This window comes from Ranitomeya variabilis, chromosome 1, assembly GCF_051348905.1.
Source record: "Ranitomeya variabilis isolate aRanVar5 chromosome 1, aRanVar5.hap1, whole genome shotgun sequence".
Taxonomy (NCBI): domain Eukaryota; kingdom Metazoa; phylum Chordata; class Amphibia; order Anura; family Dendrobatidae; genus Ranitomeya; species Ranitomeya variabilis.
In genome coordinates, this window is record NC_135232.1 from 324,300,716 (window position 1) to 324,321,506 (window position 20,791).

The 20,791-nt window shown below is 45.1% G+C and overlaps 1 long non-coding RNA gene across 1 annotated transcript in view; it reads left to right on the plus strand.

The window, feature by feature from the left end:
• The first annotated feature begins 336 nt into the window (after positions 1-336).
• LOC143793978 (uncharacterized) overlaps positions 337-20,791 on the plus strand; it is a 51,189-nt gene continuing 30,734 nt past the window's right edge. Inside the window, exon 1 of the long non-coding RNA XR_013220360.1 lies at positions 337-389. This is a non-coding gene — a long non-coding RNA (uncharacterized LOC143793978). The remainder of the gene's footprint in view (positions 390-20,791) is intronic.

Consider the following 20,791-nt stretch of genomic DNA (forward strand, 5'->3'; position numbering starts at 1 on the left):
AACCAAAAGTCGCATAATTTTAGCACAGCCTCCAGTTGCACCAGAATTATGCATTAGCATACCAAGACAAAAGCTTTAATAAATCAGCCCAAAAAATTTGAGATATCAACATTTGTATCCTTGCTTTGTAACTGACCGTGACAAGACTTTATTTTTTTCCTTTCATTTTTAGCAGCGCACTATTTATGATTTACGTGATATATCATATTCTGAATGTACTGTACTAATACCTAATAAATATATAATTTACAAAATACATGGTAAAATAGCATATAACATCCAGTGCATAATTTATATAATGGTTACTATTATATAGACATATATTTTTTATATTTTAGCCTAAATGGATTTTTCCAGAAAATTGTTCTATGTGACAGGAATTATTATAGGTGAGTAAAAACCTTTAGAAAATATTTACAATTGACTTGAGAGGATCCGGCAAAATTAAAATTCCCCAAATTAGTCGGATTTTACAGGAAATTTGATTAACTGCCGACTGGCTGCCCCATATTATGCTTTGGGGTCTTAGGCGATCCCAGAGCATAATAAAATTAGAGGTATAAAAAAACCCAACCAATACTCACATCACCGGGCGGTCACCTCCACTGCTCAGTGTTCCCTATATGGTCCTTGGCTCCTCTTTTTAATGTAGATGAGTGATCAAACCCTGGGCATATTCATGCTAAACCGAGACTTCCAAGAGCAACTAGGCTTAGGATGTTCCTGTGCCTGGAGTGCTTGGCGTAAGTTTGAAAAGCATGTACTAATGTCATGACATTGCCGGACGCATATATGCAGAGTACGGATTTAGTTCCAGCCGCAAGTACTGGCCAATTTACTTATCGTAAGGTAGCAGTGCACATCCTGATGTCACATCACCACAACTTTATAACGTGCATGAGAAAAAGAGAAAAGGAAAACCGACCATAAAAGTCCCAGTACATCAAGGTAAGTGAAACATAATCATATTTTATTTAAATCAGGTGACAACAAAATGATCACAAAAGAATGACATAGACATAAAATTAAGACAATCTAAAAACAAGGAGCGCACACTAAGGGAATAGAATTTACCAATGTCCAATATAGCATCCATTTTTAAATCCAGACTGCACAGACAAGAGTTCATAGGTGTAAACATGTTTGCAATGATCCAACCAACAAGCAAAATGCTGCTCATTCATCGAGTGATTGGATTGTTCATGGTGGAAAAAAAATCATTGTTCTCAGCAGCACGTCATCGGGTGTAAACTGTAGATATGCTGCTGATAAAATGATACTGTATGGGGACAGATTGATCATTTAGTGATGATTCTGTGCCCATCATTCTTTATCAACCGTTGTAAAGAGGCCAGGAAGCAAGCACCAAATGACTTCAATATTGTCAATTGTGCTCATTTAACAGGGTGAACTCGAAATGTTTGAGTGTGATGATCAAATATGTTAATATTTAGGACATTACTTTAAACTTTTGCCCAGGGCCCCACTTTGTCTAAAACTGACCCTGTCCAAGGGTCATGTAAAGTTAGATAAGGTGGCAAAACCTGGCACAATGGAAGTTGAGTTAAGGTACCGTCACACTAAACGATATCGCTAGCGATCCGTGACGTTGCAGCGTCCTGGATAGCGATATCGTTGTGTTTGACACGCAGCAGCGATCAGGATCCCGCTGTGAGATCGCTGGTCGTTGATTAAAGTTCAGAACTTTATTTGGTCGTCAGATCGCCGTGTATCGTTGTGTTTGACAGCAAAAGCAACGATACCAGCGATGTTTTACAATGGTAACCAGGGTAAATATCGGGTTACTAAGCGCAGGGCCGCGCTTAGTAACCCGATGTTTACCCTGGTTACCAGTGTAAAATGTAAAAAAACAAACAGTACATACTCACCTTCTGATGTCTGTCACACGTCCCTCGCTGTCCGCTTCCTGCACTGACTGAGCGCCGGCCGTAAGTGAAAGAACAGCACAGCGGTGACGTCACCGCTCTGCTGTTAGGGCCGGCACTCAGTCAGTGCAGGAAGCGGACGCCGGGGGACGCGAAGGTGAGTATGTAGTGTTTGTTTTTTTACATTTTACACTGGTAACCAGGGTAAACATCGGGTTACTAAGCGCGGCCCTGCGCTTAGCAACCCGATATTTACCCTGGTTACCCAGGGACCTCGGCATCGTTGGTCGCTGGAGAGCGGTCTGTGTGACAGCTCTCCAGCGACCAAACAGCGACGCTGCAGCGATCGGCATCGTTGTCTGTATCGCTGCAGCGTCGCTTAGTGTGACGGTACCTTTAGGTCTTAGGAACAACTCTTTTGTTTGAGCCATTGTTTTTAAAATTAGCATTTTGGGAAATCTATTCACTTCACTCAAAGTTAGGTAATTTGATGTAGGATAAATGATCTACTCCAAAACCCAGCACAAAGCAGATAGCATTGTGATAGGAGAGCTTGGATCAGCCGTTTTGGAGATTTGTTGTGTTCATTATGTTTGCTGTGATGGCTGAATCTCTAAAGACTATTTCTAAACAAAGAAAGAGCCACAAACTCCTCTAACACATCTCAAGAAGAATAACTCTGTTAATATGTGAATGTCCGTCTTTATTACCTCATAGGTTTCTACAGAACAATACAGAATGATATGGTGTGACTACAATGAAAAAATGAGAAAGGGAGTTGACGTACAATGTGGTCACAGATATAAATAACATGTCTCTCTCTGGTGAGAAGACTGTTCTGATAAAGTGGAAACACTGGCAATGTTTAAAGAATAGCATGTCAAAGACACATTTGTGTATTACATCAGGGGTAATGCAAGGATCTAAAAACACAGAGAGGAGATAGCAAAGCTATGGAAGAACATCTATCTGCATCACATCTTCTGTGCAAATGGATCGTCCCCCTAAGGGTTATGGGGTACTCGGTACCGGGTCCTTCGGTTCTCGACAGTGGATGTCACGGTGGCTCACCTGGTCCGTGGCCCTAGGGATGTCCGTTATGAATGGGGGAAGGTCTTTAAAGGGAACCTGTCACCCCGTTTTTTCCGTATGAGATAAAAATACTGTTAAATAGGGCCTGAGCTGTGCATTGCAATAGTGTATTTTGTGGACCCCGATTCCCCACCTATGCTGCCGAAATACGTTACCAAAGTAGCCGTTTTCGCCTGTCAATCAGGCTGGTCTGGTCAAAAGGGCGTGGTGTCTTCCCCCAGATCTTGCTTAGTTTTCCGTGGCGTAGGGGTGTGCGCATGCCCAAGGTCCCAAATCCACGTCACAGGGGAGTGAAAAGATCGCAATGTGCTGTATTTCATTGGTGATCGGTGGGCGCGGCCATCTTCCTTTGGCCGCGCGTGCGCAGAAGCGGCGCTCTGCTGGCCGCGGCTTCAGGAAAATGGCCGCGGGATGCCGCGCGTGCGCAGATGGAGATCGCGGCGGCCATTTTCCTGAAGCCGAGAGCGCGAAGTCTGCTTCAGGAAAATGGCCGCCGCGATCTCCATCTGCGCATGCGCGGCATCCCGCGGCCATTTTCCTGAAGCCGCGGCCAGCAGAGCGCCGCTTCTGCACACGCGCGGCCAAAGGAAGATGGCCGCGCCCACCGATCACCAATGAAATACAGCACATCGCGATCTTTTCACTCCCCTGTGACGTGGATTTGGGACCTTGGGCATGCGCACACCACTACGCCACCAACGGAAAACTAAGCAAGATCTGGGGGAAGACACCACGCCCTTTTGACCAGACCAGCCTGATTGACAGGCGAAAACGGCTACTTTGGTAACGTATTTCGGCAGCATAGGTGGGGAATCGGGGTCCACAAAATACACTATTGCAATGCACAGCTCAGGCCCTATTTAACAGTATTTTTATCTCATACGGAAAAAAACGGGGTGACAGGTTCCCTTTAAAGGGATAATGTTCGTGACGCCACCTGTGGTATTCGGTCAGGGTGACCGACGCTGCTTAGGGGTCCGTCTGTGGTGATGTTATGGCAGCTAGATCGTGTACCTTCCCAGAGGTGAAGTGTATCCCCAGGGCTTCCCAGAGTGTAGATGGTGAATGATGTAAGGTGCAGTGAAGAACGAGGACACAAGATTGCTGTCTTTTTACCTTTACTGAAGGCTTCAGCATCCACAGTCCAGAGCACCAGATCACAGGGTAGGCAGAGTCCGGCCGGTCCGTAGGCAAATCCAGAGTCCCCTTATCCAGGTGGAAATCAGTAGCCTTCCTCTAGCGCCTGAGTGTTGTAGTACCTCCCTGCTGAGCTTCTCGGTAAGGTCCTCACAACAGATGTTGGTGTTATGGATGTTATGTCTCTTTCTCTCTGTCCCCCTGATGGTAAGGATAGGACAAACCCATATGACTAATGGCCTGAGGCTTTTTACAGGGACTCTATCATGCCCCAGCCCCCACAAGTTGCCACCGTGCCGCCTGGATGTAGGGTCGGGCAACTAATATGGAACTAGCTGTCCTGCCGGTCTCTGGAGCCAGGCTTGGAGACGATGACTCCCTTGGTGTTCCGGCTACCGGCTTCTGCACCTCAGAACGAGGCAGCCTTTTACAGGGCAGAACTCCTTCTGGTTTCCTCTCCTTTTGCTATGACTTCGTTTCTCACTGTCAGCAATGCAATTCCCTTTGTGTCCTTCCTTAGGATGTTGCCACACGTGGGGCAGGCGCAGCTCTGTGGCCTTCCATCTAGGCCTCTGACAGGATCCCATCCCTGTCAGGGACCCACTACCTGAGCGGAGCTCAGATAGCAGCTTACTAGGTCCAGCCAAGCCAGCGTCCGCCAGACTGGTGCTGCCTGGGTGAAACCCAACTCGCTTTTCCCAACTTCCTATCCAGACCACCAGTTTTACTTAATTGTGAAGAGTGCCCTACTAAATAGAAGCATAGCTCCCTCTGGCAGCCTGGAGTGTGAAGTGTGTTGTGTGGTTTGTGATACCTGGTAAAGAGATCTCCTTTATTGCCTTCAGACGTAATATCACTCCCCCTGGTGGAAAAATAACATTACTGCAATGACCAGGACTCTGGGGCGCTGCACATAGGCCCTGGATGTTACATTATACTGAAAATCAACATTGTGGGGTTTTAAATGTCAGACTTGATTCACATTAGTTTGCCCCATAAGCACTCTCGTATTTATAACAATTTATCTATGAATAATACAGTAATTCACATATAGAAGTGAGACCACTATATACAGAACAAATAATACCTTCACAATGACTACATATAGGCATCACTATCATTTCATCTTGAGGGCCTATGCAAGGTTTCTAGTATCTTATAGTCTGTGGCCTCTGGGTCTAAAGTGACTTTTAAGTGTGAATGGGGGTGGGTGGTTAACAAAAAAATGATAGTGGAGGTTCTCCAGGAATCCTGGGTTTGCACCCCAGATGCCAAGTTCTAGAGATGCCACCTAATGAACCTCCACCTAACTAAGCATGCTGCATGCTTGCCAGTAGTACAATTATAAGCTGCTGACAAAGTAAGATAGATCTCCTGAAAAATCTGATATCAGACTTGGAGAGATACCAGCACACTAGCATGCAAAGATATTGAGTTTTGATCCTATAAAATTGAATAGAACCTGAGGGCAGAGCCGGGCTGGGACTAAAATTCAGCCCTGGCATTTGAAGGTGCACAGGCCCACTTGTCGCATGGTGAATGTGTAATATGTTTGTACACTTGTAGGTTACAAGAAGTGAGGTCTGTGTAACACGACTATATAACATAGTAACAGCTGTGCCCAGTATTACAGCTCAACCCTATTTATTGCTCTTAAGGTACCGTCACACTCAGCAACGCTGCAGCGATATAGACAACGAGCCGATCGCTGCGGCGTCGCTGTTTAGGTCGCTATAGAGACGTCAAACACAGCAGCTCCAGAACGATGCAGGAGCGATCCTGTGACGTAACGGTGACTCACTTATCGTTCTCACAGGTCATTAGCTCCATGTAAAACATCGCTGGCATCGTTGCTTTTGCTGTCAAACACGATGATACACGCCGACCTGACGACCAAATAAAGTTTTGGACTTCTAGCTCCGACCAGCGATATCACAGCAGGATCCAGATCGCTGCTGCGTGTCAAACACAACGAGATCACTAACCAGGACGCTGCAACGTCACGGATCGTTGTCGTTCTCGTTGTAAAGTTGCTGAGTGTGAAGGTACCTTTAGGTGTAGGACTGGGCAAAGCTGCTATTTTACATGCAGAGCTGGGTCTCCTAGACAATGAAGATGATGCTGCGCTCTCCATAGTGCTGCTGCGGCGTCTTCATATAGCTGATGCAAGGCCGGACTGGGACTAAAATTCAGACCTGGCATTTGAAGTTACACAAGCCCACTTGTCACATGATGAATGCAAATATCTTTGTACACTTGTAGGCAGGGCCGGTTTTAGGCAAAGTGGGGCTCTAGGCAAAGTTTAAAATGTGACCCCAAATGCTAACATATTGCACATCACACAAAAGCATTTTGGTTTACAAGCGCTGAGTTCAGGCCGCTAAATGAGTTTCATCGACAATACTGAAGTTGTTCAACACTTGTTTCCCGGCCTCTTTCCACCAGCTGAGGAATAATTGCAGCGCCCCCACCGCCGCAGGGCCGAGGGGTACCCGGAGCCGGGCCTCTGAGTCTCTGCTCTGGGGTTGTCATGGCGGCTAGGCCCGGTCCGTGACCCTGCTGCTGAGGGGCGCCCAATAAAAGGATGACAGTTCGGTGTGTGGTGCAGGACGCAATCAATTACAAGGACACAGGGGTTGCAGTCTCTTTACCTCTTTATTGAAGGTCTCAAAGTCCTCAATCCGGAATACGGTTAACCAGGCTGCGCAAGTCCGGCCGGTCCGATGGCACCTCCAGAGTTCCCTTTGCAGGTGGAAATCTGTGCCTTCCTACTAGCGCTATGTGTTGTGGTCCTCCCCTGCTGAGCTTACGGGATAGTCCCCACAACTGTTGTGTCTGTTTCTCATGTTCCCTCACAACTCGATTACATGATCTTCTGCTAATCCTCCGTCCCTCCCTGGTGTTATGGTTGGGACGCACCCGTATGACGGGTAGGCTCGGAGCTCTTCCGGGACCCTAGAGTCGCCCCTCTCCAAAGGTTGCCCCCTATGTCTGCGTAGGTGATTTAGGTGAGAAAGCCCGCCTGTGACTGACTGTCCTGCCGTTGGTTTGAAGTATGGCTTAGAGCTCTGTACCTTTCGGCGTTCCGGCCGCCGGTTGTTTGCACCTCAGTAGGATGTTGCCTCGATCTTACAGCACGACTCCTACTGGTATTCTCCTTCTTGCTTTGATCTCGTTTCTCACTCAGCACAATAAATCTCGCTTCATGTCCTTTCTTAGGGCACCGCCGCTATCAAGTGCAGGCGCGGTCCCGTAGCTTTCTCTCTGTTTGCCAGGCCTCTGTCAGGATCCCACCCCTGACAGGGACCCTACCGAATCTGCCACAAGGTGTTGCCTGGTTCCAACCCAGTCAGCGTTCTCTCTAACTTCCTGCCTAACCCCCAGTTTTACCAGACTGTGAGGAGTGGCCTAATGAATAGTACCCTTAGCTCCCCCTGGAGGCCAGACTGTGAAATGTATTGGTGTCTGTGATACCTGGTCAGATGAACTCCTTCAGTGCCATCAGACGTACCATAGCCCCCCTTAGCGGCGGAGCCACAGTACTGCAACGACCAGGACTCTGGGGCGCTGCATTCCCCCCGGTTAAATCCAGTACTCCTGGACTGGGAAGAAAACAACAATACATGTCAGCAAAAAGACATACAATTTTGAAAATGCAAGTACAAGTCAACTTTTTAACAGAGCTTCCCTTTATGGGAGGTGAGGACACTTGAACGTTACAAACATGGTTAAATACCTTTTAAATAACTTTACTATAAATAACTTTTCTTACCCAACCGGGTATTCTACTAAGTGCAAATTTCGGAACAATAATTTAACTTTGCCTTTAAGGACGTACTCGCTGAATCCACTAAAGACCTTCTTATAACACATTATAAGGCTTAAGCAACTGTGCTACATTCTCCTACTTTACGTCTGCAGGACCGCCTGTCCTAACCGCTCCAGGCCTACTGCCTCTCCTTTCTGTTACAGGACCGCTCCTTTCCGCCCGAGCCTACTGTCCTTCCACTACTATACACAGTATAGAACCTGTTTTTCTTTCAGTTCAAGATCACTGAGCCATCTCTGTATGGCTCCTGGGAGGACTCACTAACTAACCCCATACGGGTTCACTTCTCTGTCCTCATTCTTCTATCAACATTATCAAACATTTCTTACAATTAACTAGTTAGTTACATTTAACTCTTACATATCAGCATTTTTACTTTCTCTTTTAACACATTATTACCGTCTAACTGTCTTAAGGCAATACTTTTCTTAATTGCAACATGTGAACATCCCCTTTAAGAAGGGACCAAGTCTCTATGAGGTAGCGCAACTTCTCAAGCTGCAAGTCTGTTCGCAGTAAGGACTCCAATGCTGTTTCCAGGAACAGTTTCTTCGCAGAGTCCATCTTTTATGTAAAACCAGTAGGGAGCACCTTTAAGAAGGTGCAAACTATATACAAGGAGTTTGTATCATGCATTGTTCATGATTCGGCAGTTCTGGATAACTTGTGCAAAAAAGTAGAAAACAAACAAAAACAATAGGGATCCCGGGTCAACAAAGGGATCCCTTTAAAAGTTAACCCTAGACGGGTTTTAGCAGCAAAATAGCAGAGAAACAGTTAACTATGTACATTCATTAAAGCATTTTTGCTTACTCTGATGGTGGCTGTGCAGGGGGTGGTCTTCTTCCAGGCCTCACCCGGCCAACGGGTCGCCTTGGTGTAGCAAGGGCCGGTCCTGGCTCCAGCAGCGACAGGATCCCTCGCCGGGATGCCCTCCTTGCTTGTGGGCGAGCACGACCCAGAGGCACGCGGTGGACCCGGACCTCCTGAGGTTCCGCGGGGATGGACTCCGGCACCTTCCCTGCAGAAGGCTCGTCCTCCGGCGCTCCGGCAGCAGCCTGGAGGGCGACGCACCGCTGGACGCCTCGAGCTATCCAGCCAGCTTCGCCAGCTTCCCTCCTCCACCGGGTGTAGGTCACTGCATCGCCAGGCTCCAGATCGGAATCATACCTTCCCTCGCAGGGCTCCACTTCTTCCCGATCCACACGGACCTGCAGTGGCTCTCCGATCTCCTGTATAACTCCCCTTCCTTTCCGGGAGTTAAAGGATATTACTACACCCCAGTGTGACGGTGGAACCTCCTCAACGCTCCTCAGATCGACCTGGGCTGCCGGTTGGGGCCTGTTCCGCCACGCTGTCATCAGGCGCTGCAGGTGCTCCGCCTCTGGCAGGATCCTCAGGCCCTGTGCCTGCAGCTCACACTCCGCCGTGGCCGGGATAAAAGAAGCGGGGGACACCGGAGACAGGCGGACCTCCGTGGGTTGGCCCAGCCGAGCGATTACACGGGCATCGGCTTCCAGGCGGTAGGCTACCTGCCGGGCCTCGGCTGCAGCCACACACTCCTCGGACATCGGCCATGGGGGTTGGCCTATCGGTAGCTCCGCAAGGGTCAGTTCCCGCAACGATGGCGTGTCCGGGGCTGTGTCGGGTTGTGCAACCTCGTGCCGAGCTGGGTCATTCGCACGCGGTGCTTCCGGCGTCGCCATTTTCGCTTCTTCTCTGGTGTCCTCTTCCCGCGGTCTCTTTCATGGGCGGCCCCGTCTCCATGGTCTCCATCCTCCAAAGAGAATGAGGAGGCGGACCTCGGCTGCTGACGGACACGTCCTCAGGACACAGAAATATTTAGACTGGGCGGCCATTGTCCTTCGCGCTTTCCAGCTTGTCTACGCCCACTCCACGCCCCTCTTCTTCTCCTGCGCTCTCCTCAGTGCTGTAATGGCGGCGGATTTTGGCAGCAAGTACAGTCCAAGCACAGTAAATCACAGTTCCAAGGCACACATGACCCGATTCCTCAGGCTTAAGTAGATCCTGTTCGTGATGCCAAGTTTTTGCAGCGCCCCCACCGCCGCAGGGCCGAGGGGTACCCGGAGCCGGGCCTCTGAGTCTCTGCTCTGGGGTTGTCACGGCGGCTAGGCCTGGACCGTGACCCTGCTGCTGAAGGGCGCCCAATAAAAGGATGACAGTTCGGTGTGTGGTGCAGGACGCAATCAATCACAAGAACACATGGGTTGCAGTCTCTTTACTTCTTTACTGAAGGTCTCAAAGTCCTCAATCCGGAATACGGTTGACCAGGCTGCGCAAGTCCGGCCGGTCCGATGGCACCTCCAGAGTTCCCTTTGCAGGTGGAAATCTGTGCCTTCCTACTAGCGCTATGTGTTGTGGTCCTCCCCTGCTGAGCTTACGGGATAGTCCCCACAACTGTTGTGTCTGTTTCTCGTGTTCCCTCACAACTCGATTAGATGATCTTCTGCTAATCCTCCGTCCCTCCCTGGTGTTATGGTTGGGACGCACCCATATGACGGGTAGGCTCGGAGCTCTTCCGGGACCCTAGAGTCGCCCCTCTCCAAAGTTTGCCCCCTAAGTCTGCGTAGGTGATTTAGGTGAGACAGCCCGCCTGTGACTGACTGTCCTGCCGTTGGTTTGAAGTATGGCTTAGAGCTCTGTACCTCCTCGGCGTTCCGGCCGCCGGTTGTTTGCACCTCAGTAGGATGTTGCCTCGATCTTACAGCACGACTCCTACTGGTATTCTCCTTCTTGCTTTGATCTCGTTTTTCACTCAGCACAATAAATCTCGCTTCATGTCCTTTCTTAGGGCACCGCCGCTATCAAGTGCAGGCGCGGTCCCGTAGCTTTCTCTCTGTTTGCCAGGCCTCTGTCAGGATCCCACCCCTGACAGGGACCCTACCGAATCTTCCCCTACAACACCCTCTGCCACAAGGTGTTGCCTGGTTCCAACCCAGTCAGCGTTCTCTCTAACTTCCTGCCTAACCCCCAGTTTTACCAGACTGTGAGGAGTGGCCTAATGAATAGTACCCTTAGCTCCCCCTGGAGGCCAGACTGTGAAATGTATTGGTGTCTGTGATACCTGGTCAGATGAACTCCTTCAGTGCCATCATACATACCATAGCCCCCCTTAGCTGCGGAGCCACAGTACTGCAACGACCAGGACTCTGGGGCGCTGCAGTTCTCCTCCAGGTTTCCTTGTCTGAGCTTCAACCTTCAGGCTCTCATTAAGTATTTTTAAATGTAACACTACAGTTGCCATACTACTTGGGTTGGGGCCTAGTAATGGTGTTCTCCTTCTCCTTGGTGTTCTCCTCCTCTTTGGTGTTCTCCTCCAGGTTTCTTTGTCTGAGCTTCAACCTTCTGGCTCTCATTAAGTATTTGTTGGTAAAAATTGGTGGTCGTGGCCTACTAACGGTGTGTGCCGCTCCCTGATGTTGTCCTCCACTGTATAATTCTGAGCTTCAACCTTCAGGCTCTTATTAAGTAGTTGTTTTTAAAAATTGGTGGTTGGTGCCTACTAACGGTGTGTGCCGCTCCATGGTGTTGTCCTCCACTGTATAAAGCTGAGCTTCAATCTTAAAGCTCTCGTTAAGTAGTTGTTTTTAAAATGTGTGGTTGGGCCCTTAAAACAGTGTCTGACGCTACTGGGTTTTCTCCTGTTTTGTTGTCCCGACCTTCAATGTTCAGGCTTTCGGCTTACATTTTAAATAATTAAACTGCAGTTGGCCTACTACTTTGGTTGGGCCTAGTAACAGTGTGTGCCGCACCTTGGTATTGTCCTGTGTTATTTTCCTGACCTTTAATTTTCAGGCTTTCGGCCTTCATTTGTAATATTAAACTGCATAGGACCTACTAGTGTGGTTCGGCCCTACTAATGGTGTCTGTCTGCCGCTCCTGGGTTTTCTACTCCACTGAACTAAGCAATGCCACCTGGTTAGTCCTGTTACCAATTTTGACCTGCATTTTACCCACTTTATTATTTGGACCTATATCAGTGTTTCCGCTTCATCCTGCCCTTTGCCCAGCCGGTGCTAGATGAGTCTTGTGGTACTTTGACCCAGACCACTACATTCCCCTTGCACGGTACACAGCCACAATCTGACCCTGCTGAAAGTCAGGTTCCCCTTCCAGCATACTATACCACCTTACACAGGGACAAAGAGGAAGGTGCAGATGAAAGTGCAGGTTTCTTCAACAGGTAGGGGGGCATACTCATTGGCGACGTCACAGGCACAGGGCCCCTCAGAGTACGCAAAAGTGTTGCTGCCGGTGGGAGGCGCCCCCGCCGTGCAAACACACCACCATACTTTGAGGGGCCCTGTGCCAGTGCCAATGCGAACGAGTGGGCCTCCCTGCTTGCTCAGGATCACAGCACTTGCAAAGTTGAAATACTTACCTCTCACTGCTCCACCGCCGTGACGTAGTCCACGTTTCCTGGGCCCACTAAAACCTTGAACCAGCCCTACCCCCACAACTTTTGCCAAATGACCCCCAATTTCCAATGCCCAACTATTATTATAAAGTTAATTAAGATTGACAAGCTTCAGAAACAAGAATAGATGTTTTTGGCATTAAAATGGGCACTGTAGGTGTTTTCCTGGCCTCCACTCACTGCTGACTATGCTTCCCCATTGACTTGCATTGGGTTTCATGTTTCGGTCGATCCCCGACTTTTTGCGATAATCGGCCGACTTCACTAGACTTGACTTTGGACAAAGTCGGGTTTCGCAAAACCCGACTCGATCTTAAAAAAATGAAAGTCGCTCAACCCTACTCATTATCAATTTGTTCTGTACATATCCCCTCCTGCCATGGCCAATTTTCATTGCTTCACTTTCCTTATTCCAAGAGCAATAACTTTTTACTTTCTCTTAAAATAGCCATGTAAGGGTTGTTTTTTTTGGAAGACAAGTTGTAGTTTTGAATGACACCATTCAATTTACCATACAATATACTGTAAAACAGAAAAAAAATTCAAAGTGAGGTGAAGTAATTTTCTGCATCAAATCGTGAATGTGTACACCTCTACTGTGTCCCCTATACATTATAAGTCCTTGATAGCATCATAATGAATTGTGGGGTTGGTGAAGACGCTATCAGGGTCTTATAGTGAATTGGCAGTAGGGGAGGATGCTATCAAGTGCTTGGCATCCTCCACCACCTCCCTATTCATTACAAGTTCCTGATAGTGTCTACTCCGATTCCACAATTCAGTATGACTCTTTAAATCCATGTTAAATGTCCTCCTTCCCTTCCATTTATTTATTAAGAGACCCTGAAGTCCCTCTAACACCCCTTAATCCCATCCCAACCCTTTCCTCCTTGTCCTCTCTCCAGTGTATTGAGAAAAAAAACACTCTCACCTTTCCGCCCATTCCCCCTCGACATCGCTGCTTTTTTGTTTTTGCCAGGAAATGTATAAATTACACAGGCACACTCTGCATGCTGGTGTCATCAAGCCGCGCGCTCCTATGTCATAGAGAAGGCACCGAGCAGGAAGCTGAGAATGAGATCCTGCAGCAGCAGAGCTGCAGAATTGTTGCCTACCCGGCATGCTATCTTTTATGAAGGCAATCTGTTAATGGGCCCCCCGGAGCCTCAGGTTCTGAATGACTAGCCAGATTGCCTTCATTATTAACCGCTCTGCAAGCTCCACCTTCACCGCCGGTCCCTGGTACAGCTGCATCGGCTACTTGTCCACCCCTTCCAGAAGGTCAGACCCCCGGAACATTTTGAAATTAATAAGAACAGAATTTTGGATATAAAACAAAATAAATCATAATTAACTTTTATTTGTGAATTTTGTCTTTCTTTCAACATGTAAAATTTTCTGTTATTTTTTTTAAATGTTGTTTAAATACATTCTGCAATAAATTTAAGTATTAACATATACTTTTATACAGTCAATTATTTGTTCTATAGATTCAAGCACTGATAATGGTACCACATCATCTTGGATACATTATATCACAAAAGGAATTGTCTTTTTCTGTGTGTCCTTAATATCATGCCTACTTTACCAGAGAGCACAGAGAAGTAAGTTTATTCAAATAACCAAGTAGGGTTTTTACTTGAGCAGCTTGATGGACCATTTCCACCATTGTAATAATTTAGAGTTCTTTATCTTTGAACAGTAAGAAACGTACAAGATTGAAGACTACTTATACATTAATATATATATAAATAATTAAAATAATGTGTCATTAATGTAGTTTTAGCAATGCTTTCTAGTTAGAGGGGTTTTCCCACGAACAAAAGTACATTTTAATCAATAGATCTTGGAATGATAATAATTTCCACAATTGGATGTGTTCAAATAAAATGTTTCTGTGCTGAGATAATCTGTGTTCATGCTGTGTGCTGTGTAATGGCTGTGTCTGACTGTACAGGGACATGGTCTGATCATACGACATCTCCTGGGCAGGGGAAGAAGGAAAAGAGAGTATACAGACAGGACAGCACGGGATTGCAAATGTTGTATATACACAAACAAAAGAATACAGCAGAACCTTGCATGCGCCAAGATGTACAAGATGTATGCAAACATTGAATATATTAAATTTGGACTGAATTAGCTATAAAAAATAGGCGAATTTGTGAGAACCCAACAGCCATGAAAAGGCGTACCTCTCATTAATGAGATCCTAAACCTAATATTTATCACCGATGCCACTCCCTGGTTAGGCCTCTTTCACACTTCCGTCTTTCATCTCCCATCATAATGCGTTGTTTTGTGAAAAAAAAAACATATCCTGCGATTTTGCCCGCAGGATGCATTTTTTTTCTCATAGACTTGTATGAGCGACGGATTGTGACGGATAGCCACATGTTTCATCCGTCGTGCACTGGATCCGTCGTAAAATTGCTGTCCGTCAGGCAGAGAAAACGCATGGAGGAACGTTTTTCTGCACGTCAGAAAATTGCTCGCTGACTGTGAAAAGCAGGAATCCAGCAACGTATGCCGTCTTTTCAAACTGAGCTTGTGCGAAAGAATTTCCCGTCAGGGAAATTCTCTCTCGCTCTCTCTCTCTTTTTACTATTGATGCTGCATAGGCAGCAAGATATAAAAAGATATAATGTTAAAAATTAAAAAAAATTCGCAATATTCTCACCTTCCGGCATCTCCCGCAGCATAACCGATGCTCGCAATGCTCCTGGCAGCTGCCGTTCCCAGTAATGCCTTGCGAAATGACCCGATGATGTTGCGGTCTCGCGAGACCGCTATGTCATCAGAGGTGATGGTAACACAAGGCATTACTGGGAACGCCAGCTGCCGGGAGCATCGCAAGCATCGGTAACGCTGCACGGGACGCCGAAAGGTGAGAATATTGCGATTTTTTATTTTGTTTTTTATTTTTAACATCGGTTGTGTTGTGTATGCGTTTTCACAGCGGAAAACCGCTGGGAAGACACATACACAACAGTTGCACATTGCCTCGACAGGTCTGTCAGAAAAACGGGCCCAGTGCACCCATTTATTATAATCTGCACCGGATCCGTCATTTCAACCTTTTGACAGATCCTGAGCAGATTGTAAAAATGGAAGTGTGAAAGAGGCTTTAAAAGTCTACAAATTTAAGGGACAGGCCAGACCCAGCACCAATTAGAAACAGCCTCAGTCTGATGGGAGGAGTGATAGAACAGAAAAATAGGCAGTCTAAGCCTTCAATAGTGTACCAGGAAAAAAAACTGACCAACATCTCTGAACAGAATAAAGCAAATATGAACAGGTGCAAGCCGCTATGACTGCAAAATATGAAAGTAAAAAATGATGGTAGTGGGCACCACCAAAAGTATTTGATGGGATCTACCTAAAGCATGCTGTATTGGAAATGCAAGCGAACTAGAGAAAAGAGTATGTATAATAATAAGAGTCAAGTAACTGTACTAATTTCAACATGCACAGATAGACCAAATATTAAAAATATTTAAAAGAGCCCAATGGCTGTGAAAGTACACAACCCAAAACAACCTGTATATGGCTGAAACAGACCCTCCCTGTGACCAAAATATGTACAAATAGTTGATTAATAATGTGTACAAATTATTAATTAAATGCAAAGGCAAACCAAAAAGTTAGCGTTATAACAGAACCTATGCAATAACAAGTACCATATCATATTGGATAGTTTCTGTCATGATCCGTTCCAGGGTTTAATCCTGTCTGCCCTTTTTACGGGCAGATCATGTCAAGGGTTAACTTTGCTCTGCCTCATTCTGGGTTCAGGTTTGCTATTTAGCTCCTATTCATCCTGCTATCGGTGTCAGCTATAGTTCTGCCTTCGGCATGTTAACCTGACTCTGGTAGCTCTTGATTTGTCCTGCTGTGATCCCTGACTTGCCCCGTGTCTGTTGACTCCCTCTGTCTGCCCGTTTCCCAATGTTTCCCTTTTGTTGGTTTGATTTTCTGGTTTCTGACTTGGCTTGTATTTGTTACCTAACAAACACCATACTTGTAGTAGGTGAAAAAGAGGCATAGGCAAATATAAAAACATATCTACTTTATTGACAATTAATAAAACAAACAAGACAAGGATATTCATGCAAGACTGATTACAGGCAGAACTGGACAATATATCAGCATACTAATGGGTAATTAAAGCCGTTGGAATAAATTACTATACAATATCAAATCAGCCGATTAAGAGGTAGATATGCACAAATTTATTGCACTCTGTATGGATTATTACAAAAAAAAAAAAAAAGGAGATTTCTATATAAAGCTTCCCATAAAAAGAATTATTACTTGTTTCTAATGGGGGCCACAGAATCTCCAGAGTAAATCTCCAACATCACAATTTTAGAAAGTGTCTTGTGCATTTGAGGTAAGGTGCTTTATCATATCCTCATTCCTAATGATAAGAATAAACTCTCCCAAGCAGCATAACAATATTGAAAAGTGGCTGGTGCATCTGAGGTAAAATGCTATGACCTATCGTTATTACCAATGGCAGGTAGCAATAATATAATTAACTATATCCTAAACGGCATATTACTTACATAGGTATGTTTTCCAGCCTGCGTGCTCCTCAGTCACCCCGACAGCGCCGTTTCGCCTCTGTGGCTTCCTCAAAATAGGGGTATGTGTGTACGCTGTGAAAGGCATATGCCTTTATACCCCCACCCACAGCTGAATCTCATGTCGGCGTGCCCGGCACGTAATTGCGCATGCGCCGATGACGGACTTCCCTAGAGACAATTCGTGACCTCCTATCCTCCACGCCTGGAACGCAAAGCGTGACACGCTCTGCGTCGCCTGATTTGAGCGGAGGAGGAGAGCACAGGGTCGTCCCCAATAGCGCATGCGTCAGCCGGGCAGCGAGATCTTTGAATATGCTTCAGGTAATACTAAAAACGCATGGACAGTGGGCATTTTGTAATATTAACAGACAATACATAAATCCCTAGCATGGAAATAAACAAATAAACAAAAAATATGTATATAATAATAAGAATAAATAGTGAACTGTGCTTAATCCAATAATTTACAAACTACATCAATGTTATGAATAAAACACACAATTAAATAACAGTGATAGAGTAATAAATATATATAATATATAAACAGTAAAGTGATACAGTGCCTATAATTCATGTCAGTTATATACCTAATACAAGGTACCATAATCTGACATCCATAATAATATAATACAATAAAATGCATCCGTGAAATATAAATTAAGTCAATAAAGTGATATTATAATATATTATAAATACCTAGATTATACACCCAAAAACAAAAATGCCATAATATGACAATAAATAATATTTAAAAACAACATGTCCCACTGGATTTATAACGCACAAAATTCATAATAAAAATGTCTTCTTATGCAAATAGGATATTGATTCAGGGAAGAATTAATTTCAATTAATCTTCACATTATTATTTCTTTATTTTACAGAAATCCCTTTCATCTATACGTATTACTTCCTTCCGATACGAATCCTCCTAAAGCTAGGAATAAAATCAATACAATAGTTAAAAACAACATACACACAAACAATTTAAAAACAGGAAAGACAGGGGAGAAAAGAAAAATAACAAATAAAGTTACCTATAATACATTAAGGATCTCTCTTTACAGGAATGCGTTGAACCCTAAACTCTCATTCAAACCATTAGGGGCCATAGTACCTAGTAGGTAGATCCACCTACTCTCCTTTTGAGCCAGGATCCTTCCCAGATTACCTCCCCTAGGGCCGAGGCATACTTGATCAATGGCCCGAATCTCGAGCCCTGTTGGATCACTATTGTGATACACTCTAAAGTGCTTTGGCAGTGTTTTAAGGGACTTAATATCCTCTATTGCTGCTGACTTCTCAATGTCCCTTATGTGCTCTCTTGTCCTCACTCTTAATTCTCGTGTAGTCAATCCTATATAAATTTTCTTACAAGGACAGCGTGCGTGATATATCACGCCCTTTGATGCACATGTAAGGGACTTCCAAATTTTATACACTCTAGATCCATCAAAATTCTCAAAAATAGTGCTTTTAACATGATTCCTACAGGCTCTACATGAGTAGCATGGAAAGAAGCCCTTTACTTCACTCCTCGTGTTGAAAGCTGCTGGACCTGAATAATGACTGTGTACCAACATGTCATTCAGGTTCCTTGACCGTTTTGGTGTCATTAATGGATAATTTGACAGCACCTTTTTTAATATTGGGTCTGATTGTAATACTCCCCAGTATTTATTCATGATAGTGACAAGCTCAGGCCATTGCTTATTATACTCCGTGATAAATCTCACCTGATTGGCTGTCCCTGTTGTGTTTTTCCTCTTTTGATGATATAACAAATCTTCTCTGGTGCATTTTGACGCTTTTTTGAAGCCTCTTTTTATTTGTCTATTGCTATATCCTCGGTCCTGCAGTCTGCGAGTAAGGTCCTCCGCTTGTTCAAGGAAGGCTTCTTCAGTAGTGCAAATCCTTTTTATCCTCATAAATTGTCCAGTGGGGATCCCATTCAAAGTGGACCTATGATGAGCAGAGGATGCAGATAACAACGTATTCGTGGCTGTTGGCTTTCTGAAAACATTTGTAATTATTTTTCCATTAGGGAGTGCCTCTATCCTTAAGTCTAAAAATTCCACCTTCCTCCCAAAATTATATGTCAATTTTATATTTTTATCATTACTATTTAGTAATGCCATTAGTCCACGCAGATTTTCTATGGAGTCCTCCCAGATGAAACAGACATCATCTATGAAGCGACTCCATCCCTGAATAGCTTCATTACCTGGGATACCATCACCCTGAAATATCTCTCGCTCCCAGAAGCCCATAAATAAATTTGCGTATGCGAGGGCACATTTGGCCCCCATTGCTGTACCCTGTACTTGCACAAAAATGTCCCCATTAAACATGAAGACATTATGTTCTAACGCAAATTTTAATAAAGCTAATAACAGCTCAATCAACGGTGGATCTAGATTGCTCTCATACAAGTAATGTGAGACTGCATTCAGGCCATCTTCGTGCCTAATTGAGGAGTATAACGCCTCAACGTCGGCTGTAACTAACAGCGCCCCCTCCTCTAATTGCAGGGAATCCAACCTCTGCAGCATCATTGAGGTGTCCTTAATGTAAGAAGGCAAAGTTAAAACCAGGGGCTGCAGGTAATGGTCAATAACAGCACAGACAGTTTCACATAATCCTCCTATCCCTGACACTATCGGTCTTCCGGGCGGGTCTAACTGATCTTTATGCAGTTTTGGTAAAATGTAGAAAGTAGCCAACTTCGGTTGTAATTTGCTTACTACTTCCACAAACTTTTTCGGAATAATCCCATCCTCATATGCCGTTTCTAGGATGTTTACTAGCTCTTGCTGAAATTGTGTCAGGGGATTAAAGCATAATTTCTTATAACATCCTTTTTTCTGCAGGATCTTATTTGCTTGTTTTTCATATAAAACCTTTGGCCATACTATTATATTTCCCCCCTTGTCTGCCCTTTTTATCACAATATCCTCCATGGACTGTAGTTCTCTTAGTGCTTTTTCATCAGATATACTCATGTTAGAAACCCATCAGGCGACGCAGAGCGTGTCACGCTTTGCGTTCCAGGCGCGGAGGATAGGAGGTCACGAATTGTCTCTAGGGAAGTCCGTCATCGGCGCATGCGCAATTACGTGCCGGGCACGCCGACATGAGATTCAGCTGTGGGTGGGGGTATAAAGGCATATGCCTTTCACAGCGTACACACATACCCCTATTTTGAGGAAGCCACAGAGGCGAAACGGCGCTGTCGGGGTGACTGAGGAGCACGCAGGCTGGAAAACATACCTATGTAAGTAATATGCCGTTTAGGATATAGTTAATTATATTATTGCTACCTGCCATTGGTAATAACGATAGGTCATAGCATTTTACCTCAGATGCACCAGCCACTTTTCAATATTGTTATGCTGCTTGGGAGAGTTTATTCTTATCATTAGGAATGAGGATATGATAAAGCACCTTACCTCAAATGCACAAGACACTTTCTAAAATTGTGATGTTGGAGATTTACTCTGGAGATTCTGTGGCCCCCATTAGAAACAAGTAATAATTCTTTTTATGGGAAGCTTTATATAGAAATCTCCTTTTTTTTTTTTTGTAATAATCCATACAGAGTGCAATAAATTTGTGCATATCTACCTCTTAATCGGCTGATTTGATATTGTATAGTAATTTATTCCAACGGCTTTAATTACCCATTAGTATGCTGATATATTGTCCAGTTCTGCCTGTAATCAGTCTTGCATGAATATCCTTGTCTTGTTTGTTTTATTAATTGTCAATAAAGTATATATGTTTTTATATTTGCCTATGCCTCTTTTTCACCTACTACAAG